Raw genomic sequence first — 25,372 nt, 5'->3', positions numbered from 1 at the left:
ATAGGGAAGCCCTTTTTTAAAAAAATTATTTCATGAAATAATTAAAAAAAAATTGACGTGGGGCTTCGCACTATATTTGTGTCCAGCCAGGTACAGCAGGCAGGGACGGGCTGCCCCCAACCACCAGCTGCCTATTTGTACCTGGTTGGACACAACAATATAGGGAAGCCCTTTTTTTCTTAATTATTCCATGAATTTCATGAAATAATTTAAAAAAAAAATGCGTGGGGCTTCGCCCTATTTTTGTGCCCAGCCAGGTACAACTAGGCAGCTGGGAGCTGGAATCCGCAGCGCAGGGAGGCCCAAGCTTTCTGGGCCCCACCCGCTGCAAATTGCAGTCCGCAGCCGCCCCAGAAAATGGCGCGTTCATAGAAGCGCCATCTTCTGGCGCTGTACCCAACTCATCCAGGGCCCTGGTGCGGTGGCTCACTGGGTAATAAAGGGGTTAAGGCCAGCTTGGCATTATCAGCTGGCCCTAAGCCCGAAATTCATGGGGTCACGCCAATATTAGACATGACCACCATGAATTTCTAGTAAAGTATTTAAAAAAACACAACACCCAGAATAAAGTCCTTTAATTGAAATAAACACACAATTCTTTATTGTTCTAAATTAAACCATACTTACCATCACGCCCATTCCAGCTGAAGCCAATGTCTTCTGCAATAAAAGTAAAATAATTAAGCAACCTCATCCTTACCTTTCCATGGTTCCCACGACAGCTTCAGCTCTGCTACATCGAGATGACAGGCTGGACCGCAGCAGAAAGCTGCCATCCAGCCTGTCATCCCGCGGACACTGAGAAGCGCAGGCATGCTTGCGCTCCTCAGTGTCTGGCTGTGACGGCATAAAGATGAGACGAGTTCATGTCCAATGAACTCGGCGCACCTCATGCACGTCACTGACAGCGTGGGAGAATTCTCACGCTGTAGCGCTGAGTGCAGGAGAATTTTCCCACGCTGTCAGTGACGTGCATGAGGTGAGCTCATTCATGTCCAATGATCTCAGCTCACCTCATGCACGTCACTGACACTGACAAATTCTCCTGCACTCAGCGCTACAGCGTGAGAATTCTCCCACGCTGTCAGTGACGTGCATGAGGTGCGCCGAGTTCATTGGACATGAACTCGTCTCATCTTTATGCCGTCACAGCCAGACACTGAGCAGCGCAAGCATGCCTGCGCTTCTCAGTGTCTGCGGGATGACAGGCTGGATGGCAGCGTTCTGCTGCGGTCCAGCCTGTTATCTCGATGTAGCAGAGCTGAAGCTGTCGTGGGAACCATGGAAAGGTAAGGATGAGGTTGGTTTATTATTTTTCTTTTATTGCAGGAGATCGTTGGCTTCAGCTGGAATGGGCGTGATGGTAAGTATGGTTTAATTTAGAACAATAAAGGAATGTGTCTTTATTTCAATTAAAGGACTTTATTCTGGGTGTTTGTGTTTTCTTTTAACTTTGACTATGGGGTTAGTAATGGGGGTGTCTTATAGACGCCTCTCCATTACTAACCTGGGCTTGATGTCAGCTGGCATTATAAGCTGACATCAACCCCAGCCCTATTACCCCACTGCCACCGCTACAGGGCAGTGGGAAGAGCGAGGCTAAGTGCCAGAATTGGCGCATCCTAAGGATGCGCCATTTCTGGGGCGGCTGACGGCTGGTGTTTCTAGCCTGGGAGGGGGCCAATATTCATGGAACCCTTCCTGGGCTATTAATATCAGCCCCCAGCTGTCTGCCTAGCCTTTGCTATCTATTAAAATAGGGTGGACCCCACGTCATTTTTTTGGGGGGTCCCCCATTTTAATAGCTAGTAAAGGCTAGGTATTCCGCTGGGGGCTGATATTAGTAGCCTGGGAAGCTCCGTGGGTATTACCCCCTTCCCATGCTTCAAACATCTGCCCCAGCCGTCTGCTTAACCTCCGCTAGAGACTAAAATTACAGGGAACCCCACGCCAATTTTTTTTTAAATAAATCCTTTATTTTAACACTAAATGACAAGTACAGTAATCAACTCTGTCACTGTACTTCATATATATGTGACTGACATGTTTCTATCTATCTAATCTATGTGTGATTCTCTATTCCTTCTATTCTAAATTGTCGGGTACCGATGCTGAATTGCCGGCCGGCTTTTTTAAAGAGACAGTGCATGAAAACACTATTATTTTTTTTAATAAATCCTTTACACTAAATGACAAGTACAGTAATCAACACTGTCACTGTACTTCATATATATGTGACTGACATGTTTCTATCTATCTAATCTATGTGTGAAGCTCTATTCTGTCTGTTATAAATTGTCAGGTACCGCTGATGAATTGCCGGCCGGCTTTTTTAAAGAGACGGTGCATGAAAACACTATTATTTTTTTTGATAAATCCTTTACACTAAATGACAAGTACAGTAAGCAACACTGTCACTGTGCTTCTTATATGTGTGACTGACATGTTTCTATCTATCTAATCTATGTGTGAAGCTCTATTCTGTCTGTTATAAATTGTCGGGTACCGCTGCTGAATTGCCGGCTGGCTTTTTTAAAGAGACGGTGCATGAAAACACTATTATTTTTTTTGATAAATCCTTTACACTAAATGACAAGTACAGTAATCAACACTGTCACTGTACTTCATATATATGTGACTGACATGTTTCTATCTATCTAATCTATGTGTGAAGCTCTATTCTTTCGGTTCTAAATTGTCGGGTATCGGTGTATGCCGCTGATGAATTGCCGGCTTTTCATGTTTCACTGTTGGCACTGTTCCCATCGATTTGGGCAATCACTGTAATGCCACAACCACCATGGCTGTGGCATTACAGTGAGTGGCAGACAATCCCTGCATGATTGGTGCTCTAAATAGCGCCAGACATGCAGGACACGCTTTTGGTGCACGAACAGTTATCGAACATAACCTCGAACAGCCGAATTTTTTGCAAATCGTTCAGGTTCGTCGAACAACTCGAACACCGCCCAAAACAGCTCGAATTTGAGATTGGCGAACAGTTCTAGTCGAACAACGCTCATCTCTACTTATGAGTTACAGCACACCCTGTTGCCGCTTGGCGGAGGCAGTACTGCAGTGATTCCAGCTTGTAACTGATGTGGTGATATCTGAGAAGGAGGCTGAACATGAGGAGGAGGATGATGCGCAAGAGCTGTACACTGTGGGGGCAACTCTGACTGACATTGGGCCAGCAATCCTCGGTGTGGGGCGGATGTGTTCCGTCCCAAGGTCCGACTGGGTCCCAGTTTCCACTATGTTTACCCAGTGTGCCGTCAGGGAGATGTACCGTCCCAGGCCACAAGCACTTGTCCACGTGTCCGTTGTCAGGTGGACTCTCCCAGTAACTGCATTGTTGAGGGCACGGCAGATGTTTTGGGACACGTGCTTGTGTAGTGCGGGGATGGCACACCGGGCAAAATAGTGTCGGCTGGGGACCGAGTACCGAGGGCCGGCCACCGCTATAAGGTTGCGGAAGGATTCCGTCTCCACCAGCCTAAAAGGCAGCATTTCCAACGGAAGCAGTCGTGAAATATGCGAATTTAGGACTGTGGCCTGTGGGGCGTTAGCTGCGTATTTTTCCGCTTTCGTTCAAAGGTCTGGGATATGGACAATTGAATGCTGCGGTGGGACGTGGACGTGGACGTTGATGCTGTTTCTTTAGAAACTGCCATAACAAGTGAAGACTGAGAGGAGGGGGCATCTTTGCATGCAGTATGGACAGGGGATTGCCTTGCACACACAACAGGGGGTTCTATTGCATGCACAACACCTGTAGAAGCAGTGGTGACACCTGCTGACACTGGTCTTGGAACCTGGAGTTCACCCCACAAAGTCGGGTGCTTTGCTGCCATGTGCCTGATCATGCTGGTGGTGGTCAGGCTGGTAGTTTTGTCACCCCTGCTGATTCTGGCATGGCAGGTGGTACAAATGGCCTCTTGGGGGTTATCAGCAGAGTCTTTAAAAAACTTCCAGACTCCGGAAGACCTACAGGTTGTACTTGCAACGTCCCTCGTGTTGGTGTTACGGGGAACTGTTGCCTGCCTTCTGTGTGCGGCCATCACACTGCTTCTTCCTGCCTGTTGGGGTACTCTGCCTCCCTCACCCTGTGTGCCGCTGGCCTCGCTCTGCATGTCCTCCTGCCACGTTGGGTCAGTTACTAGATCATCCACCACCTCCTCCTCTTCCACTTGCACACCATGATCCTCCTCCTCACTTCCTGGCAATGGTGTCTCACCATTATCCACCTCTTGTGACAAATTGCCAGCGTCGACTTCCTGTGGCTGTGGCAGTTCAAATATTTGGGCATCGCTACATGGGATCTCCTCTTCCACCACTTCAAGCGGAGCAGGCGAGGGGCACAAATCTGGAAATGGACCAGTGAACAGCTCTTCAGAGTGTCCAAGTGTGGGATCAGTTGCTGTCTGACGACACTCGGCATGGTGGGAGGAAGGAGCATCAGGGTGAGGAGGAGTATGCGGTGGAAACTCAAGGCTACTAAGATTTGACCGTGTGGAAGACAGACCGGAGGTGGTGGTGCCCAGATAACTGGAAGTATTATCTGCTATCCAATTAATAACCTGTTCACACTGATCAGTTCACAATACTGGTGTTGTTCTGTGCTTCCCTGGTAAATCGGTCAAGAAGTGGGAGTGAGAAGATGTGGCTGTTGGTTGTGGCACATTTTCACCTTGGCCACGGCCCCGTCCTCTGCACTCACAATCACCAGAACGTCCGGTTCCACGTCCCTTACCATGCGCCTTGCCCATTGTAAAGGAAATAAAATATCTTACACTCGCAATATCAATGGAAAAAGGGTAATAAAAAGTAGATTAGATCCGTGGAAGAGGAAAACCACAGTTCTATTTCTCTGGCCTACACCCGACTAATTTAAACAATCTAAACAATCAGGGAGAAACTATTACTGTTTTTCTTTATAAAAAAAATACCAAAAGCTGAATAATACAGATTTTTTACCGTGGAATGGCAAAACCACAGTTATTGTTTACTGGGGTATACCAGACAATTTTAAATAGATGTATTTGCGGCTGAACAGTGAGAGCGACACACTCAAACTGTTTTTTTTAAGGCAAAAATGGCCCAAAGGTGGATAATACAGAGGATTGAACTGTGGAACTGCCAAACCACACTTCTATTTATCTGGCCTTCACCAGACTAATTTAAACAGATATATTTGTGTCTGAACAATCAGGAGCCACTATTACTGTTTTTCTTTACGGAAAAAATACCAAAAGCTGGATAATAGAGATTTTTTACTGTGGGAGGCAAAAACACAGTTATAATTTACTGGTGTATACCAGACTCTTTTAAACAGATATATTGGTGTCTGAACAATCAGGAGACACTATTACTGTTTTTCTTTACGGAAAAAATACCAAAAGCTGGATAATAGAGATTTTTTAATGTGGAACGGCAAAACCACAGTTATAATTTACTGGTGTATACCAGACTCTTTTAAACAGATATATTGGTGTCTGAACAATCAGGAGACAATATTACTGTTTTTCTTTATGGAAAAAATACTAAAAGCTGGATAATAGAGATTTTTTAATGTGGAACGGCAAAACTACAGTTTTAATTTACTAGTGTATACCATACTCTTTCAAACAGATATATTGGTGTCTGAACAATCAGGAGACACTATTACTGTTTTTCTTTACGGCAAAAAATGCCAAAAGCAGGATAATACAGAGATTTGACTGGTGGAACTGCAAAACCACACTTCTATATCTCTGGCCTGCACCAGACTATTTTCAACAGATATATTTGTGTCTGAACAATCAGGAGACACTATTACGGCTTTTCTGTACAGCAAAAAATGGCAAAAGCAGCACAATACAGAGATTTGACCCGTGGAACTGCAAAACCACACTTCTATTTCTTGGGCCTACACCAGACTATTTTCAATACATATATTTGTGTCTGAACAATAAGGGAGACACTATTACTGATTTTCTTTATGGCAAAAAATGGCAAAAGCAGGATAATACTGAGATTTGACCCGTGGAACTGCAAAACCACACTTCTATTTCTCGGGCCTACACCAGACTATTTTCAACAGATATCTTGGTGTCTGAACAATCAGGAGACACTATTACTGTTTTTCTTTATGGAAAAAATATCAAAAGCTGGATAATAGAGAGTTTTACCGTGGGAAGGCAAAACCACAGTTATAATGTACTGGTGTATACCAGACTCTTTTAAACAGATATATTAGTGTCTGAACAATCAGCAGACACTATTACTGTTTTTCTTTACGGCAAAAAATACCAAAAGCAGGATAATACAGAGATTTGACTCGTGGAACTGCAAAACCACACTTCTATATCTCGGGCCTACACCAGACTATTTTCAACAGATATATTTGTGTCTGAACAATCAGGAGACACTATTATGGTTTTTCTTTACGGCAAAAAATGGCAAAAGCAGAACAATACAGAAATTTGAGCCGTGGAACTACAAAACCACACTTCTATTTCTTGGACCTACACCAGACTATTTTCAACAGATATATTTGTGTCTGAACAATCAGTGAGACACTATTACAGTTTTTTTTACGGCAAAAAATGACAAAAGCAGGATAATAGAGATTTTTTACCGTGGCATGGCAAAACCACAATTTTAATTTACTGGTGTATACCAGACTCTTTTAAACAGATATTTTGGTGTCTGAACAATCAGGAGACACTATTACTGTTTTTCTTTATGGAAAAAATATCAAAAGCTGGACAATAGAGAGTTTTACCGTGGGAAGGCAAAACCACAGTTATAATGTACTGGTGTATACCAGACTCTTTTAAACAGATATATTAGTGTCTGAACAATCAGCAGACACTATTACTGTTTTACTTTACGGCAAAAAATACCAAAAGCAGGATAATACAGAGATTTGACTCGTGGAACTGCAAAATCACACTTCTATATCTCGGGCCTACACCAGACTAATTTCAACAGATATATTTGTGTCTGAACAATCAGGAGACACTATTACTGTTTTCATTTACGGCAAAAAATGGCAAAAGCAGGACAATACAGAGATTTGACCCGTGGAACTGCAACTGCAAAACAACACTTCTATTTCTCTGGCCTACACCAGACTATTTTCAACAGATATATTTGTGTCTGAACAATCAGGGAGACACGATTACAGTTTTTTTTTACGGCAAAAAATGACAAAAGCAGGATAATAGAGATTTTTTACCGTGGAAGGCAGAACCACAGTTATAATGTACTGGTGTATACCAGACTCTTTTAAACAGATATATTGGTGTCTGAACAATCAGGAGACACTATCACTGTTTTTCTTTACGGCAAAAAATGCCAAAAGCAGGATAATACAGAGATTTGACCCGTGGAACTGCAAAACCACACTTCTATTTCTCGGGCCTACAACAGACTATGTTCAACAGATTTATTTCTGTCTGAACAATCAGGAGAAACTATTACTGTTTTTCTTTATGGCAAAAAATGGCAAAAGCAGGATAATACAAAGATTTGACCCGTGGTACTGCAGAACCACACTTCTATTTCTTGGGCCTACACCAGACTATTTTCAACAGATATATTTGTGTCTGAACAATAAGGGAGACACTATTACAGTTTTTTTTTACGGCAAAAAATGACAAAAGCAGGATAATAGAGATTTTTTACTGTGGAACTGCAAAACCACAGTTCTATTTCTCGGGCCTACACCAGACTATTTTCGACAGATATATTGGTGTCTGAACAATCAGGAGACACTATTACTGTTTTTCTTTATGGAAAAAATATCAAAAGCTGGATAATAGAGAGTTTTACCGTGGGAAGGCAAAACAACAGTTATAATGTACTGGTGTATACCAGACTCTTTTAAACAGATATATTAGTGTCTGAACAATCAGCAGACACTATTACTGATTTTCTTTATGGCAAAAAATACCAAAAGCAGGATAATACAGAGATTTGACTCATGGAACTGCAAAACCACACTTCTATATCTCGGGCCTACAAAAGACTATTTTCAACAGATATATTTGTATCTGAACAATCAGGAGACACTATTACTGTTTCTCTTTATGGCAAAAAATGGCAAAAGCAGGATAATACAGAGATTTGACCCGTGGTACTGCAGAACAACACTTCTATTTCTCGGGCATACAATAGGCAATTTTGAACAGATATATTTGTGTCTGAACAATCAGGGACACACTATTACAGTTTTATTTTTACGGCAAAAAATGACAAAAGCAGGATAATAGAGATTTTTTACAGTGGAATGGCAAAACCACAGTTAAAATTTACTGGTGTATACCAGACTCTTTTAAACAGATATATTGGTGTCTGAACAATCAGGAGACACTATTACTGTTTTTCTTTACGGAAAAAATACCAAAAGCTAGATAATAGAGATTTTTTACTGTGGATGGCAAAACCACATTTATAATTTACTGGTGTATACCAGACTCTTTTAAACAGATATATTGGTGTCTGAACAATCAGGTGACACTATTACTGTATTTCTTTATGTCAAAAAATGCCAAAAGCAGAATAATACAGAGATTTGACCCATGGAACTGCAAAACCACAGTTCTATTTCTCGGGCCTGCACCAGACTTTTTTCAACAGATATATTTGTGTCTGAACAATCAGGGAGACACTATTACTGATTTTCTTTAAGGCAAAAAATGGCAAAAGCAGGATAATATTGAGATTTGACCCGTGGAACTGCAAAACCACACTTCTATTTCTCGGGCCTACACCAGATTATTTTAAAGAGATATATTGGTGTCTGAACAATCAGGAGACACTATTACTGTTTTTCTTTATGGAAAAAATATCAAAAGCTGGATAATAGAGAGTTTTACCGTGGGAAGGCAAAACCACAGTTATAATGTACTGGTGTATACCAGACTCTTTTAAACAGATATATTAGTGTCTGAACAATCAGGAGACACTATTACTGTTTTTCTTTACGGCAAAAAATACCAAAAGCAGGATAATACAGAGATTTGACTGGTGGAACTGCAAAACCACACTTCTATATCTCTGGCCTGCACCAGACTATTTTCAACAGATATATTTGTGTCTGAACAATCAGGAGACACTATTACAACTTTTCTTTACAGCAAAAAATGGCAAAAGCAGCACAATACAGAGATTTGACCCGTGGAACTGCAAAACCACACTTCTATTTCTTGGGCCTACACCAGACTATTTTCAATACATATATTTGTGTCTGAACAATAAGGGAGACACTATTACTGATTTTCTTTATGGCAAAAAATGGCAAAAGCAGGATAATACTGAGATTTGACCCGTGGAACTGCAAAACCACACTTCTATTTCTCGGGCCTACACCAGACTATTTTCAACAGATATCGTGGTGTCTGAACAATCAGGAGACACTATTACTGTTTTTCTTTATGGAAAAAATATCAAAAGCTGGATAATAGAGAGTTTTACCGTGGGAAGGCAAAACCACAGTTATAATGTACTGGTGTATACCAGACTCTTTTAAACAGATATATTAGTGTCTGAACAATCAGCAGACACTATTACTGTTTTTCTTTACGGCAAAAAATACCAAAAGCAGGATAATACAGAGATTTGACTCGTGGAACTGCAAAACCACACTTCTATATCTCGGGCCTACACCAGACTATTTTCAACAGATATATTTGTGTCTGAACAATCAGGAGACACTATTACTGTTTTTATTTATGGCAAAAAATGGCAAAAGCAGGATAATACTGAGATTTGACCCCTGGAACTGCAAAACCACACTTCTATTTCTCGGGCCTACACCAGACTATTTTCAAGAGATATATTGGTGTCTGAACAATCAGGAGACACTATTACTGTTTTTCTTCATGGAAAAAATATCAAAAGCAGGATAATAGAGATTTTTTACCGTGGAACGGCAAAACCACAGTTATAATTTACTGGTGTATACCAGACTCTTTTAAACAGATATATTGGTGTCTGAACAATCAGGAGACACTATTACTGTTATTCTTTACGGCAAAAATGCCAAAAGCAGGATAATACAGAGATTTGACCCGTGGAACTGCAAAACCACACTTCTATTTCTCGGGCCTACACCAGACTATTTTCAACAGATATATTTGTATATGAACAATCAGGAGACATTACTACTGTTTTTCTCTACAGGAAAATATGGCAAAATTAGGATAATACAGAGATTTTTTACTGTGGACAGCAAAAACCACAGTTATAATTTACTGGTGTATACCAGACCTTTTTAAATGTATATATTTGCGGCTGAACAGTGAGCGACACACTCACACTGTTTTTTAGGTACAAATGGCCCAAAAGTGGATAATATAGAGGTTTGAAACGTGGAATTGCAAAATCGCACTTCTGTTTCTCTGGCCTACACAAGACTCATTTAAACAGATATATTTGTGTCTGAACAATCAGGGAGAGACTATTACTGTTTTTCTTTACGGAAAAAATACCAAAAGCTGGATAATAGAGATTTTTTAAGGTGGGACAGCAAAACCACAGTTATAATTTACTGGTGTATACCAGACTCTTTTAAACAGATATATTGTATGAACAATCAGGAGACACTATTACTGTTTTTCTTTACTGCAAAAAATACCAAAAGCAGGATAATACAGAAATTTGACCAGTGGAACTGCAAAACCACAGTTCTATTTCTCGATCATACACCAGACTATTTCAACAGATATATTTGTGTCTCAACAATCAGGGACACACTATTACAGGTTTTTTTTACGGCAAAAAATGACAAAACCAGGATAATAGAGATTTTTTACAGTGGAACGGCAAAACCACAGCTATAAATTACTAGTGTATACCAGACTCTTTTAAACAGATATATTGGTGTCTGAACAATCAGGAGACACTATTACTGTTTTTCTTTACGGAAAAAATACCAAAAGCTGGAAAATAGAGATTTTTTACTGTGGGATGGCAAAACCACAGTTATAATATACTGGTGTATACCAGACTCTTTCAACCAGATATATTGGTGTCTGAACAATGAGGAGACACTTTTACTGTTTTTCTTTACGGCTAAAAATGGCAAAAGCAAGATAATACAGAGATTTTTTACGGTGGAAAACAAAACCACAGTTATAATTTACTGGTGTACCAGACTTTTTTAAACATATATATTTGCCGCTGAACAGTGAGCAACACACTCAAACTGGGTTTTTTTAGGTACAAATGGCCCAAAAGTGGATAATACAGAGGTTTGAACCGTGGAACTGCAAAACCACACTTCTGTTTCTCTAGCCTACACCAGACTATTTTAAACAGATATATTTGTGTCTGAACAATCAGGAGACACTATTCCAGTTCTTTTTTTACGGCAAAAAATGCCAAAAGCAGTTTAATAGAGATTTTTTACCGTGGAACAGCACAACCACAGTTATAATTTACTGGTGTATACCAGACTTTTTTCAATATATATATTTGCGGCTGAACAGTGAGCGACACACTCAAACTGTTTTTTTTTTAGGTATAAATTGCCCAAAAGTGGATAATACAGAGGTTTGGCCCGTGGAACTGTAAAACCACACTTCTCTTTCTCTGTCCTACACAAGACTATTTTAAACAGATATATGTGTGTCTGAACAATCAGGAGACACTATTACTGCTTTTCTTTACGACAAAAAATGGCAAAAGCAGGATAACAGAGGTTTGAATAGTGGAACTGCAAAACCACACTTCTGTTTCTCTGGCCTACACCAGACTATTTTAAACAGAAATATTTGTGTCTGAACAATCAGGTAGACACTATTACTGTTTTTCTTTACGGAAAAAATACCAAAAGCTGGATAGTAAAGATTTTTTACCTTGGGATGGGAAAACCACAGTTATAAATTACTAGTGTATACCAGACTCTTTTAAACAGATATATTGGTGTTTGAACAATCAGGAGACACTATTACTGTTTTTCTTTACGCAAAAAATACCAAAAGCTGGATAATAGAGATTTTTTACTGTGGGATGGCAAAACCACAGTTATAATTTACTGGTGTATACCAGACTCTTTCAACCAGATATATTGGTGTCTGAACAATGAGGAGACACTTTTACTGTTTTTCTTTACGGCTAAAAATGGCAAAAGCAAGATAATACAGAGATTTTTTACGGTGGAACAACAAAACCACAGTTATAATTTATTGGTGTATACCAGACTTTTTTAAACATATATATTTGCGGCTGAACAGTGAGCAACACACTCAAACTGTTTTTTTTTTAGGTACAAATGGCCCAAAAGTGGATAATACTGTCACGGGTGTGTTGCCACGAAGATCGTCACGAGTACACAGCCTGACTTCTCACAGCTTTTCATTCAGACTTACAGAGCGGATCGTGGTGTTTGGAGTTGCTGAGATAAGTGTATTTGGAAGTGTTATTTCCCTTTCCTCGCTTTATCATTTATCTCCTTTCCCGTTGGTGTTCCCTCTGTTGTAGTTGTGTAGAAGTTGTATGCAAGGTGGTTTTGGTTTTTCCCTTGTACTGTCTCGTTCGTCTAAATACTGTGTGTGGGCATATTATTTCTGGTTCCCAATTGTTGTGATCGGGGTCCTTCTCAGGACTAGATTACTGAGGTGCAGGGATCCTCAGGAGGTAGGGGTTACGCTGGCGGCCTGGACCTCTGTACCTTTAACAGTACCTCCAGGTTGAGGGATTAGTCAGGGCCCCAGCTTAGGGTCAGCTTAGGCCCCCTACCTCCAGTATTCTGTGACAGTGTGACATTTTCACCGACCAACTTAGTTTTTCTCCAGCTACCATGGATCCAGTAGCCGATCTAGCTCGGCAGTTGCAGAGTTTGTCCATGGGGCTGGCGGACGTTAGGTCCAAGGTTTTGCATCCTCTGGAGCAAGCCGGACCAGAACCTAAAGTAGCTCTCCCTGACAGGTTCACTGGGGGGCGGGACAAGTTTTTTGTTTTCCGGGAGGCATGCAAATTGTGCTTTCGGCTGCGGCCTTGGTCATCGGGCAGTGAAGAACAAAGGGTGGGAATTGTCATCTCGCTCCTACAAGGGGACCCACAATCTTGGGCGTTCTCTCTTCCCCCAAGCTCCCCGGTTCTCCAGTCAGTGGATAGGTTTTTCGCTGCTCTGGGACTCGTATATGATGACCCAGATCGGATCTCCCTTGCTGAGTCTAAGTTACGTAGGATTCAGCAGGGAGATCGTCCGGCGGAGGAATTCTGTTCGGAGTTCCGTAGGTGGGCCACGGACACCCAGTGGAATGACCCGGCTCTTAGGAGCCAGTTTTGTCATGGTCTATCCGACAAATTACAGGATGTGTTGGCACAGTATGACTCTCCCGCGTCACTGGAAGCCGCTATGGCCCTTGCTATTCGCGTTGACAGACGGCTTCGGGAGAGGTGCGGGATAACTCTACCCCCTGTAATGTCTCCACCTCCTACAAGGTCCTCTCATATGGTGGTTCCCCTGGTCAGTCCGGAGGAGCCTATGCAATTAGGAGGGACATCATTTCGGGGAAGGGGACCGGTGGTGCGCCATAAGACAGGAAGGTGTTTCCTCTGCGGGAAAAAGGGACATTTTATTGGGCGGTGTCCATCCCGTCCCTTGCAGAGTAAAGAGTCGTCGAAAAAACTGTTGATCCCAGGTTGTGTGGTGGACGGCAATCTGGGAGTAGGTATTTCGTCCCTAGGTTCGTCTCAGTTTCTCGTACCGGCGGAGGTGGTGGTGGGTACGAGAACTGAGAGGATATCTGTTCTTCTGGATAGTGGGGCCGGGGCTAATCTGGTTGATGCTCGGTTTGCCCGGGTTCAAGGTATGCGGTTGAGTGAGTTGGCTAAACCCATCCCCATATTCTCGATCGATGCCAGGCCTCTCGGTCAGGGAAGTTTTTTGCAAGCTGTGCATGGCGTAAAACTTCAAGTGGGGGCAATACATAAAGAACTGTTGTCTTGCTACGTGTTGGAGGGTCTTCCCACTCCTATAGTGTTGGGCCTTCCTTGGTTAGCTAAGCATAACCCGGTTATTAATTGGCAAACCAGAGAGATAAGCCAATGGAGTAAATTCTGTAATAAAAACTGCATGAACACGGTCATCGGTGCGGTTACTCCTTGGGTCTTACCTCCATTTCTGGCGGACTTTGAGGATGTATTCTCGGAGAATGGGTGTCAGGAATTACCTCCTCATCGCGAGTATGACTGTTCTGTAAAACTGCTCCCTGAGGCCAAGTTACCTAAAGCTAGGTTGTATAACCTTTCTGGTCCTGAGAGGCAGGCCATGAAGGATTATATTTCTGAAAGTCTGGCTAAGGGGCATATTAGACCTTCATCTTCACCGGTGGCCGCGGGGTTCTTCTTTGTTAAGAAGAAAGATGGAGGCCTACGCCCTTGCCTGGATTTCCGTGAACTTAATCGGATTACGGTCCGAGATCCGTATCCGCTCCCACTTATTCCCGATCTCTTTAATCAGATCGTGGGCGCCAAATGGTTCTCTAAGTTGGATCTCAGGGGGGCGTACAATCTGATTAGGATGAAGGAGGGGGATGAGTGGAAGACGGCTTTTAACACTCCGGAGGGGCATTATGAGAACCTTGTCATGCCATTCGGTCTGACTAATGCCCCGGCGGTGTTTCAACACTTTGTTAATGATATTTTTCGCCACCTGGTGGGACAGTTTGTTGTCATATATCTGGATGATATCTTAATTTACTCGCCGGATCTGGTGTCTCATCAGGAGCACGTTAGACAGGTGTTACAGATCTTGCGGGATAATAAACTGTATGCCAAGTGGGAAAAGTGTGTGTTCGCCGTACAGGAACTCCAGTTTTTAGGCTTCCTGGTTTCAGCGTCCGGTTTTCGTATGGACCCTGGGAAAGTGCGGGCAGTTCTTGAGTGGGATCGGCCGGAGAATCTTAAGGCACTACAACGTTTCCTGGGGTTTGCTAACTATTACCGGAAGTTCATTCGTAATTTCTCGTCCATGGTTAAGCCTCTCACAGACATGACTAAAAAGGGGACGGATTTTTCTAGGTGGTCTGACAAGGCTTGTCAAGCATTCTCCTCCTTGAAAAAATGTTTTGCCTCGGCACCCATACTCATTCAACCTGATGCGTCTCAGCCATTCTTTGTAGAGGTAGACGCTTCCGAGGTAGGGGTGGGAGCAGTATTGTCACAGGGTTCGTCCCCTGGTAAGTGGCATCCGTGCGCCTTTTTCTCTAAAAAATTGTCGTCCGCTGAGAGGAATTACGATGTCGGCAATAGGGAACTCTTGGCCATTAAGTTAGCTTTTGAGGAGTGGCGCCATTTTTTGGAGGGGGCAGTTCATCCGGTCACCGTCATCACCGATCACAAGAACCTGCTATATCTGGAGTCCGCTAAACGTCTGAATCCCAGACAAGCTAGGTGGTCATTGTTTTTTACCAGGTTTAATTTTGTCGTTACATATCGTCCTGGGTCAAAAAATGTAAAGGCGGATGCCTTATCTCGTAGTTTCCCTGGGGCCGGGAATACGGACGACCCGATTCCTATTCTTCAGGAGGGGGTGGTGGTTTCGGCAGTATGCTCTGAGCTGGAGGAGGAGATATTGGAGGCTCAGGGGGACGCCCCAGTTGGACCTCCGGGGAGACTGTTCGTTCCAGATCAGTTGCGACAAAAGATGATCGAGGCACACCATAACTCAGTTTTTGCAGGACACCCGGGGAGTAAAGCAACTGTGGATCTCCTCTCGCGTCGGTTTTGGTGGCCTAACTTACATAAAGAGGTGGTAACTTTTGTCGCGTCCTGTGGGGTTTGTGCGCGCTCTAAGACCTCACATACCCGTCCGTCTGGGGCCCTTTTACCTTTGAAGATCCCGGAGCGTCCTTGGACTCATCTGTCTATGGACTTTATTACGGACCTCCCTCCGTCTTCGGGTAAAACGGTCATACTCGTTGTAGTGGACAGGTTCAGCAAGATGGCACATTTTATCGCTCTTCCGGCTCTCCCTAATGCTAAAACTCTTGCGCAGGTGTTCGTTGGGGAGATTGTGAGGCTTCACGGGGTACCCTCCGAGGTGGTGTCTGATCGGGGGTCTCAGTTTGTGTCCAAGTTCTGGAAGGCGTTTTGTGCACGGCGGGGGATGCATTTGTCATTCTCGTCGGCTTTTCATCCTCAGACCAATGGTCAGACGGAACGTATGAACCAGAGCTTGGAGACATATCTTCGGTGTTTTGTGTCAGAGAACCAGGAGGACTGGGCTTCTTTCCTACCTCTGGCAGAGTTTGCTCTCAATAATAGGCGGAGCGAGTCCACTGGTAAGTCCCCGTTTTTTGGGGCATATGGTTTTCACCCCCAGTTTTGTACTTTCAGTAGAGGGGGCTCTTCGGGGGTTCCTGAGGAGGAACGATTTTCCTCATCTCTCGCTTCAGTATGGAGAGGGGTGCTGAAGAATCTGAATACTATGGGGAACCGATACAAACGTATGGCTGATAGGAGGAGAGTGTCTGGTCCGGACCTAAGTGTGAACGATCAGGTATGGTTGTCTACCAGGAATATTAAACTTAAGGTTCCCTCCTGGAAACTGGGTCCCAGGTTCATCGGGCCGTACAGAATCAGTTCTATTATTAATCCGGTGGCATTCCGTCTTGACCTCCCCCCTACGTTTAAAATTCACAACGTGTTTCACAGATCATTGCTTAAGAGGTATGTGGCGCCGGTGGTACCGTCACCTTTACCTCCCCCTCCTGTGGTTGTCAATGGTAACTTGGAGTTCCAGGTATCGAGGGTCATTGATTCACGCTTTAATCGCCGGTCCCTTCAGTACTTGGTTCATTGGAAGGGGTATGGTCCTGAGGAGAGGATGTGGGTTCCTGCGTCGGATATTAACGCAGACCGATTAGTTCGGGCCTTCCACACGACTCACCCGGATAAACCTGGCCCTGAGGGTCCGGAGGCCCCTCGTAGAAGGGGGGGTACTGTCACGGGTGTGTTGCCACGAAGATCGTCACGAGTACACAGCCTGACTTCTCACAGCTTTTCATTCAGACTTACAGAGCGGATCGTGGTGTTTGGAGTTGCTGAGATAAGTGTATTTGGAAGTGTTATTTCCCTTTCCTCGCTTTATCATTTATCTCCTTTCCCGTTGGTGTTCCCTCTGTTGTAGTTGTGTAGAAGTTGTATGCAAGGTGGTTTTGGTTTTTCCCTTGTACTGTCTCGTTCGTCTAAATACTGTGTGTGGGCATATTATTTCTGGTTCCCAATTGTTGTGATCGGGGTCCTTCTCAGGACTAGATTACTGAGGTGCAGGGATCCTCAGGAGGTAGGGGTTACGCTGGCGGCCTGGACCTCTGTACCTTTAACAGTACCTCCAGGTTGAGGGATTAGTCAGGGCCCCAGCTTAGGGTCAGCTTAGGCCCCCTACCTCCAGTATTCTGTGACAGTGTGACAAATACAGAGATTTGAACCGTGGAACTGCAAAACCACACTTCTGTTTCTCTGGCCTACACCAGACTATTTTAAACAGATATATTTGTGTCTGAACAATCAGGAGGCACTATTACTGCTTTTCTTTATGACAAAAAATGGCAAAAGCAGGATAACAGAGGTTTGAACAGTGGAACTCCAAACAACACTTCTCTTTCTCTGGCCTACACCAGACTATTTTAAACAGAAATATTTGTGTCTGAACAATCAGGGAGACACTATTACTGTTTTTCTTTACAGAAAAAATGCCAAAAGCTGGATAGTAAAGATTTTTTACCATGGGACGGCAAAACCACAGTTATAATTTACTGGTGTATATCAGATTCTTTTAAACAGATATATTGGTGTCTGAACAATCAGGAGACACTATTACTGTTTTTCTTTATGGCTACGAATGGCAAAAGCAGGATAATACAGAGATTTGACCCGTGGAACAGCAAAACCACAGTTCTATTTCTCGGGCCTACACCAGACTATTTTCAACAGATATATTTGTGTCTGAACAATCAGGAGACATTATTACTGTTTTTCTTTACGGAAAAATATGGCAAAAGCAGGATAATACTAAGATTTTTACTGTGGAACTGCAAAACCACAGTTATAATTTACTGGTGTATACCAGACTTTTTTTAAGATATATATTTGCGGCTGAACAGTGAGCGACACACTCAAACTGGGTTTTTTTTAGGTATAAATGGCCCAAAAGTGGATAATACAGAGGTTTGAACCATGGAACTGCAAAACCACACTTCTGTTTCTCTGGCCTACACCAGACTATTTTAAACAGATATATTTGTGTCTGAACAATCAGGAGACACTATTCCAGTTCTTTTTTTACGGCAAAAAATGCCAAAAGCAGGAAAATAGAGATTTTTTACCGTGGAACAGCACAACCATAGTTATAATTTACTGGTGTATACCAGACTTTTTTCAATATATATATTTGCGGCTGAACAGTGAGCGACACACTCAAACTGGTTTTTTTTTAGGTATAAATTGACCAAAAGTGGAAAATACAGAGGTTTGGCCCGTGGAACTGTAAAACCACACTTCTCTTTCTCTGTCCTACACAAGACTAATTTAAACAGATATATGTGTGTCTGAACAATCAGGAGACACTATTACTGCTTTTCTTTACGACAAAAAATGGCCAAGCAGGATAACAGAGGTTTGAATAGTGGAACTGCAAAACCACACTTCTGTTTCTCTGGCCTACATCAGACTATTTTAAACAGAAATATTTGTGTCTGAACAATCAGGGAGACACTATTACTGTTTTTCTTTACGGAAAAAATACCAAAAGCTGGATAGTAAAGATTTTTTACCTTGGGATGGCAAAACCACAGTTATAATTTACTGGTGTATATCAGACTATTTTAAACAGATATATTGGTGTCTGAACAATCAGGAGATACTATTACTTTTTTTCTTTACGGAAAAAATACCAAAAGCTGGATAGTAAAGATTTTTTACATTGGGATGGCAAAACCACAGTTATAATTTACTGGTGTATACCAGACACTTTTAAACAGATATATTGGTCTCTGAACAATCAGGAGACACTATTACTGTTTTTCTTTATGGCTACAAACGGCAAAAGCAGGATAATGCAGAGATTTTTTACCGTGGAACAGCACAACCACAGTTATAATTTACTGGTGTATACCAGACTTTTTTCAATATATATACTTGCGGATGAACAGTGAGCGAGACACTCAAACTTTTTTTTTTTAGGTATAAATGGCTCAAAAGTGGATAATACAGAGGTTTGAACCGTGGAACTGCAAAACCACACATCTCTTACTCTGTCCTACACAAGACTATTTTAAACAGATATATGTGTGTCTGAATAATCAGGAGACACTATTACTGTTTTTCTTTATGACAAAAAATGGCAAAAGCAGGATAAAAGAGGTTTGAACAGTGGAACTGCAAAACCCCACTTCTGTTTCTCTGGCCTACACCAGACTACTTTAAATAGAAATATTTGTGTCTGAACAATCAGGGAGACACTATTACTGTTTTTTGTATGGAAAAAATACCAAAAGCTGGATAGTAAAGATTTTTTACCGTGGATCTGCAAAACCACACTTCTCTTTCTCTATCCTACACAAGACTATTTTAAACAGATATATTTGTGTCTGAACAATCAGGAGACACTATTACCGTTTTTCTTTATGGCAAAATATGGCAAAAGCAGGATAAAACAGAGATTTGACCCGTGGAACTGCTAAACCACACTTCTATTTCTCTGGCCTACACCAGACTATTTTAAACAGATATATTTGTGTCTGAACAATCAGTGAGACACTACTACTGTTTTTCTTTACGGAAAAAATACCAAAAGCTGGATAGTAAAGATTTTTTACCGTGGGACGGCAAAACCACAGTCATAATTTACTGGTGTATATCAGACTCTTTTAAACAGATGTATTAGTGTCTGAACAATCAGGAGATACTATTAGTTTTTTTCCTTTACGGAAAAAATAACAAAAGCTGGATAATAGAGATTTTTTACCGTGGAACGGCAAAACCACAGTTATAATTTACTGGTGTATACCAGACTCTTTAAACAGATATATTGGTGTCTGAACAATCAGGAGACACTATTACAGTTTTTCTTTACGACAAAAAATGGCAAAAGCAGGATAACAGAGGTTTGAACAGTGGAACTGCAAAACCACACTTCTGTTTCTCTGGCCTACACCAGACTATTTTAAACAGAAATATTTGTGTCTGAACAATCAGGGAGACACTATTACTGTTTTTCTTTACGGAAAAAATACCAAAAGCTGGATAGTAAAGATTTTTTACCGTGGAACTGCAAAACCCCACTTCTCTTTCTCTGTCCTATACAAGACTATTTTAAACAGATATATTTGTGTCTGAACAATCAGGAGACACTATTACTGTTTTTCTTTATGGCAAAATATGGCAAAAGCAGGATAATACAGAGATTTGACCCGTGGAACTGCTAAACCACACTTCTATTTCTCTGGCCTACACCAGACTATTTTAAACAGATATATTTGTGTCTGAACAATCAGGAGACCCTATTACTGTTTTTCTTTACGGAAAAAATACCAAAAGCTGGATACTAAAGATTTTTTACCGTGGGACGGCAAAACCACAGTTAAAATTTACTGGTGTATACCAGAATCTTTTAAACAGATATATTGGTGTCTGAACAATCAGGAGACACTATTAATGTTTTTCTTTATGGAAAAAATACCAAAAGATGGATAATAGAGATTTTTTACCATGAAACAGCAAAGCCACAGTTATAATTTACTGGTGTATACCAGACTCTTTTAAACAGATATATTGGTGTCTGAACAAGCAGGAGACACTATTACTGTTTTTCTTTACGGCTAAAAATGGTAAAAGCAAGATAATACAGAGATTTTTTACGGTGGAACAACAAAACCACAGTTATAATTTACTGGTGTATACCAGACTTTTTTAAACATATATATTTGCGGCTGAACAGTGAGCAACACACTCAAACTGTTTTTTTTTAGGTACAAATGGCCCAAAAGTGGATAATACAGAGGTTTGAACCGTGGAACTGCAAAACCACACTTCTGTTTCTCTGGCCTACACCAGACTATTTTAAACAGATATATTTGTGTCTGAACAATCAGGAGGCACTATTACTGCTTTTCCTTATGACAAAAAATGGCAAAAGCAGGATAACAGAGGTTTGAACAGTGGAACTCCAAAACAACACTTCTCTTTCTCTGGCCTACACCAGACTATTTTAAACAGAAATATTTGTGTCTGAACAATCAGGGAGACACTATTACTGTTTTTCTTTACAGAAAAAATGCCAAAAGCTGGATAGTAAAGATTTTTTACCATGGGACGGCAAAACCACAGTTATAATTTACTGGTGTATATCAGATTCTTTTAAACAGATATATTGGTGTCTGAACAATCAGGAGACACTATTACTGTTTTTCTTTATGGCTACGAATGGCAAAAGCAGGATAATACAGAGATTTGACCCGTGGAACAGCAAAACCACAGTTCTATTTCTCGGGCCTACACCAGACTATTTTCAACAGATATATTTGTGTCTGAACAATCAGGAGACATTATTACTGTTTTTCTTTACGGAAAAAAATGGCAAAAGCAGGATAATACTAAGATTTTTTACTGTGGAACTGCAAAACCACAGTTATAATTTACTGGTGTATACCAGACTTTTTTTAAGATATATATTTGCGGCTGAACAGTGAGCGACACACTCAAACTGTTTTTTTTTTAGGTATAAATGGCCCAAAAGTGGATAATACAGTGGTTTGAACCATGGAACTGCAAAACCACACTTCTGTTTCTCTGGCCTACACCAGACTATTTTAAACAGATATATTTGTGTCTGAACAATCAGGAGACACTTTTCCAGTTCTTTTTTTACGGTAAAAAATGCCAAAAGCAGGATAATAGAGATTTTTTACCGTGGAACAGCACAACCATAGTTATAATTTACTGGTGTATACCAGACTTTTTTCAATATATATATTTGCGGCTGAACAGTGAGCGACACACTCAAACTGTTTTTTTTTTAGGTATAAATTGCCCAAAAGTGGATAATACAGAGGTTTGGCCCGTGGAACTGTAAAACCACACTTCTCTTTCTCTGTCCTACACAAGACTAATTTAAACAGATATATGTGTGTCTGAACAATCATGAGACACTATTACTGCTTTTCTTTACGACAAAAAATGGCAAAAGCAGGATAACAGAGGTTTGAATAGTGGAACTGCAAAACCACACTTCTGTTTCTCTGGCCTACACCAGACTATTTTAAACAGAAATATTTGTGTCTGAACAATCAGGGAGACACTATTACTGTTTTTCTTTACGGAAAAAATACCAAAAGCTGGATAGTAAAGATTTTTTTACCGTGGATCTGCAAAACCACACTTCTCTTTCTCTATCCTACACAAGACTATTTTAAACAGATATATTTGTGTCTGAACAATCAGGAGACACTATTACTGTCTTTCTTTATGGCAAAATATGGCAAAAGCAGGATAATACAGAGATTTGACCCGTGGAACTGCTTAACCACACTTCTATTTCTCGGGCCTACACCAGACTATTTTAAACAGATATATTTGTGTCTGAACAATCAGGGAGACACTATTACTGTTTTTCTTTAAGGAAAAAATACCAAAAACTGGATAATAGAGATTTTTTACCGTGGGACGGCAAAACCACAGTTATAATTTACTGGTGTATATCAGATTCTTTTAAACAGATATATTGGTGTCTGAACAATCAGGAGACACTATTAATGTTTTTCTTTATGGAAAAAATACCAAAAGCTGGATAATAGAGACTTTTTACCATGAAACAGCAAAACCGCAGTTATAATTTACTGGTGTATACCAGACTCTTTTAAACAAATATATTGATTTCTGAACAATCAGGAGACATTATTACTGTTTTTCTTAACGGAAAAAATACCAAAAGCTGGATAATAAAGATTTTTTACCGTGGGACGGCAAAACCACAGTTATCATTTACTGGTGTATATCAGATTCTTTTAAACAGATATATTGGTGTCTGAACAATCAGGAGACACTATTAATGTTTTTCTTTATGGAAAAAATACCAAAAGCTGGATAATAGAGACTTTTTACCATGAAACAGCAAAACCGCAGTTATAATTTACTGGTGTATACCAGATTCTTTTAAACAGATATATTTGTGTCTGAACAATCAGGAGACACTATTACTGTTTTTCCTTATGACAAAAAATGGCAAAAGCATAATAACAGAGGTTTGAACAGTGGAACTGCAAAACCACACTTCTGTTTCTCTGGCCTACACCAGACTATTTTAAACAGAAATATTTGTGTCTGAACAATCAGGGAGACACTACTACTGTTTTTCTTTACGGAAAAAATACCAAAAGCTGGATAGTAAAGATTTTTTACCGTGGGACGGCAAAACCACAGTTATAATTTACTGGTGTATATCAGACTCTTTTAAACAGATGTATTAGTGTCTGAACAATCAGGAGATACTATTAGTTTTTTTCCTTTACGGAAAAAATAACAAAAGCTGGATAATAGAGATTTTTTACCGTGGAACGGCAAAACCACAGTTATAATTTACTGGTGTATACCAGACTCTTTAAACAGATATATTGGTGTCTGAACAATCAGGAGACACTATTACAGTTTTTCTTTACGACAAAAAATGGCAAAAGCAGGATAACAGAGGTTTGAACAGTGGAACTGCAAAACCACACTTCTGTTTCTCTGGCCTACACCAGACTATTTTAAACAGAAATATTTGCGTCTGAACAATCAGGGAGACACTATTACTGTTTTTCTTTATGGAAAAAATACCAAAAGCTGGATAGTAAAGATTTTTTACCGTGGAACTGCAAAACCCCACTTCTCTTTCTCTGTCCTACACAAGACTATTTTAAACAGATATATTTGTGTCTGAACAATCAGGAGACACTATTACTGTTTTTCTTTATGGCAAAATATGGCAAAAGCAGGATAATACAGAGATTTGACCCGTGGAACTGCTAAACCACACTTCTATTTCTCTGGCCTACACCAGACTATTTTAAACAGATATATTTGTGTCTGAACAATCAGGAGACCCTATTACTGTTTTTCTTTACGGAAAAAATACCAAAAGCTGGATAATAAAGATTTTTTACCGTGGGACGGCAAAACCACAGTTAAAATTTACTGGTGTATACCAGAATCTTTTAAACAGATATATTGTTGTCAGAACAATCAGGAGACACTATTAATGTTTTTCTTTATGGAAAAATTACCAAAAGCTGGATTATAGAGATTTTTTACCATGAAACAGCAAAGCCATAGTTATAATTTACTGGTGTATACCAGACTCTTTTAAACAGATACAGTTATATGAAAAAGTTTGGGCACCCCTATTAATCTTAAGCTTAATGTTTTATAAAAATTGGTGTTTTTGCAACAGCTATTTCAGTTTGATATATGTAATAACTGTTGGACACAGTAATGTTTCTGCCTTGAAATGAGGTTTATTGTACTAACAGAAAATGTGCAATCTGCATTCAAACAAAATTTGACAGGTGCATAAGTATGGGCACCTCACCAGAAAAGTGACATTAATATTTAGTAGATCCTCCTTTTGCAAAAATAACAGCCTCTAGTCGCTTCCTGTAGCTTTTAATGAGTTCCTAGATCCTGGATGAAGGTATGTTTGACCATTCCTCTTTACAAAACAATTCCAGTTCAGTTAAGTTTGATGGTCGCCGAGCATGGACAGCCCTCTTCAAATGATCCCACAGATGTTCAATGATATTCAGGTCTGGGGACTGGGATGGCCATTCCATAACATTGTAATCGCTCCTCTGCATGAATGCCTGAGTAGATTTGGAGCGGTGTTTTGGATCATTGTCTTGCTGAAAGATCCATCCCCTGCTTAACTTCAACTTAATCACTGATTCTTGAACATTATTGTCAAGAATCTGCTGATACTGAGTGGAATCCATGCGCCCCTCAACTTTAACAAGATTCCCGGTGCCGGCATTGGCCACACAGCCCCAAAGCATGATGGAACCTCCACCAAATTTTACTGTGGGTAGCAAGTGTTTTTCTTGGAATGCTGTGTTTTTTAGCCACCATGCATAACGCCTTTTTGTATGACCAAACAACTCAATCTTGGTTTCATCAGTCCACAGGACCTTCTTCCAAAAAGAAATTGGCTTCTCCAAATGTGCTTTTGCATACCTCAGCCGACTCTGTTTGTGGCGTGCTTGCAGAAACGGCTTCTTTCGCATCACTCTCCCATACAGCTTCTCCTTGTGCAAAGTGCGTTGTATAGTTGACCGATGCACAGTGACACCATCTGCAGCAAGTTGATGCTGCAGCTCTCTGGAGGTGGTCTGAGGATTGTCCT

The sequence above is a fragment of the Phyllobates terribilis genome, unplaced genomic scaffold, assembly GCF_046119375.1.
Source record: "Phyllobates terribilis strain yellow unplaced genomic scaffold, ASM4611937v1 Scaffold_164__1_contigs__length_4228542, whole genome shotgun sequence".
NCBI lineage: Eukaryota > Metazoa > Chordata > Amphibia > Anura > Dendrobatidae > Phyllobates > Phyllobates terribilis.
The sequence above is the reverse complement of the archived record's forward strand: the minus strand, read 5'-3'. Positions refer to the sequence as shown.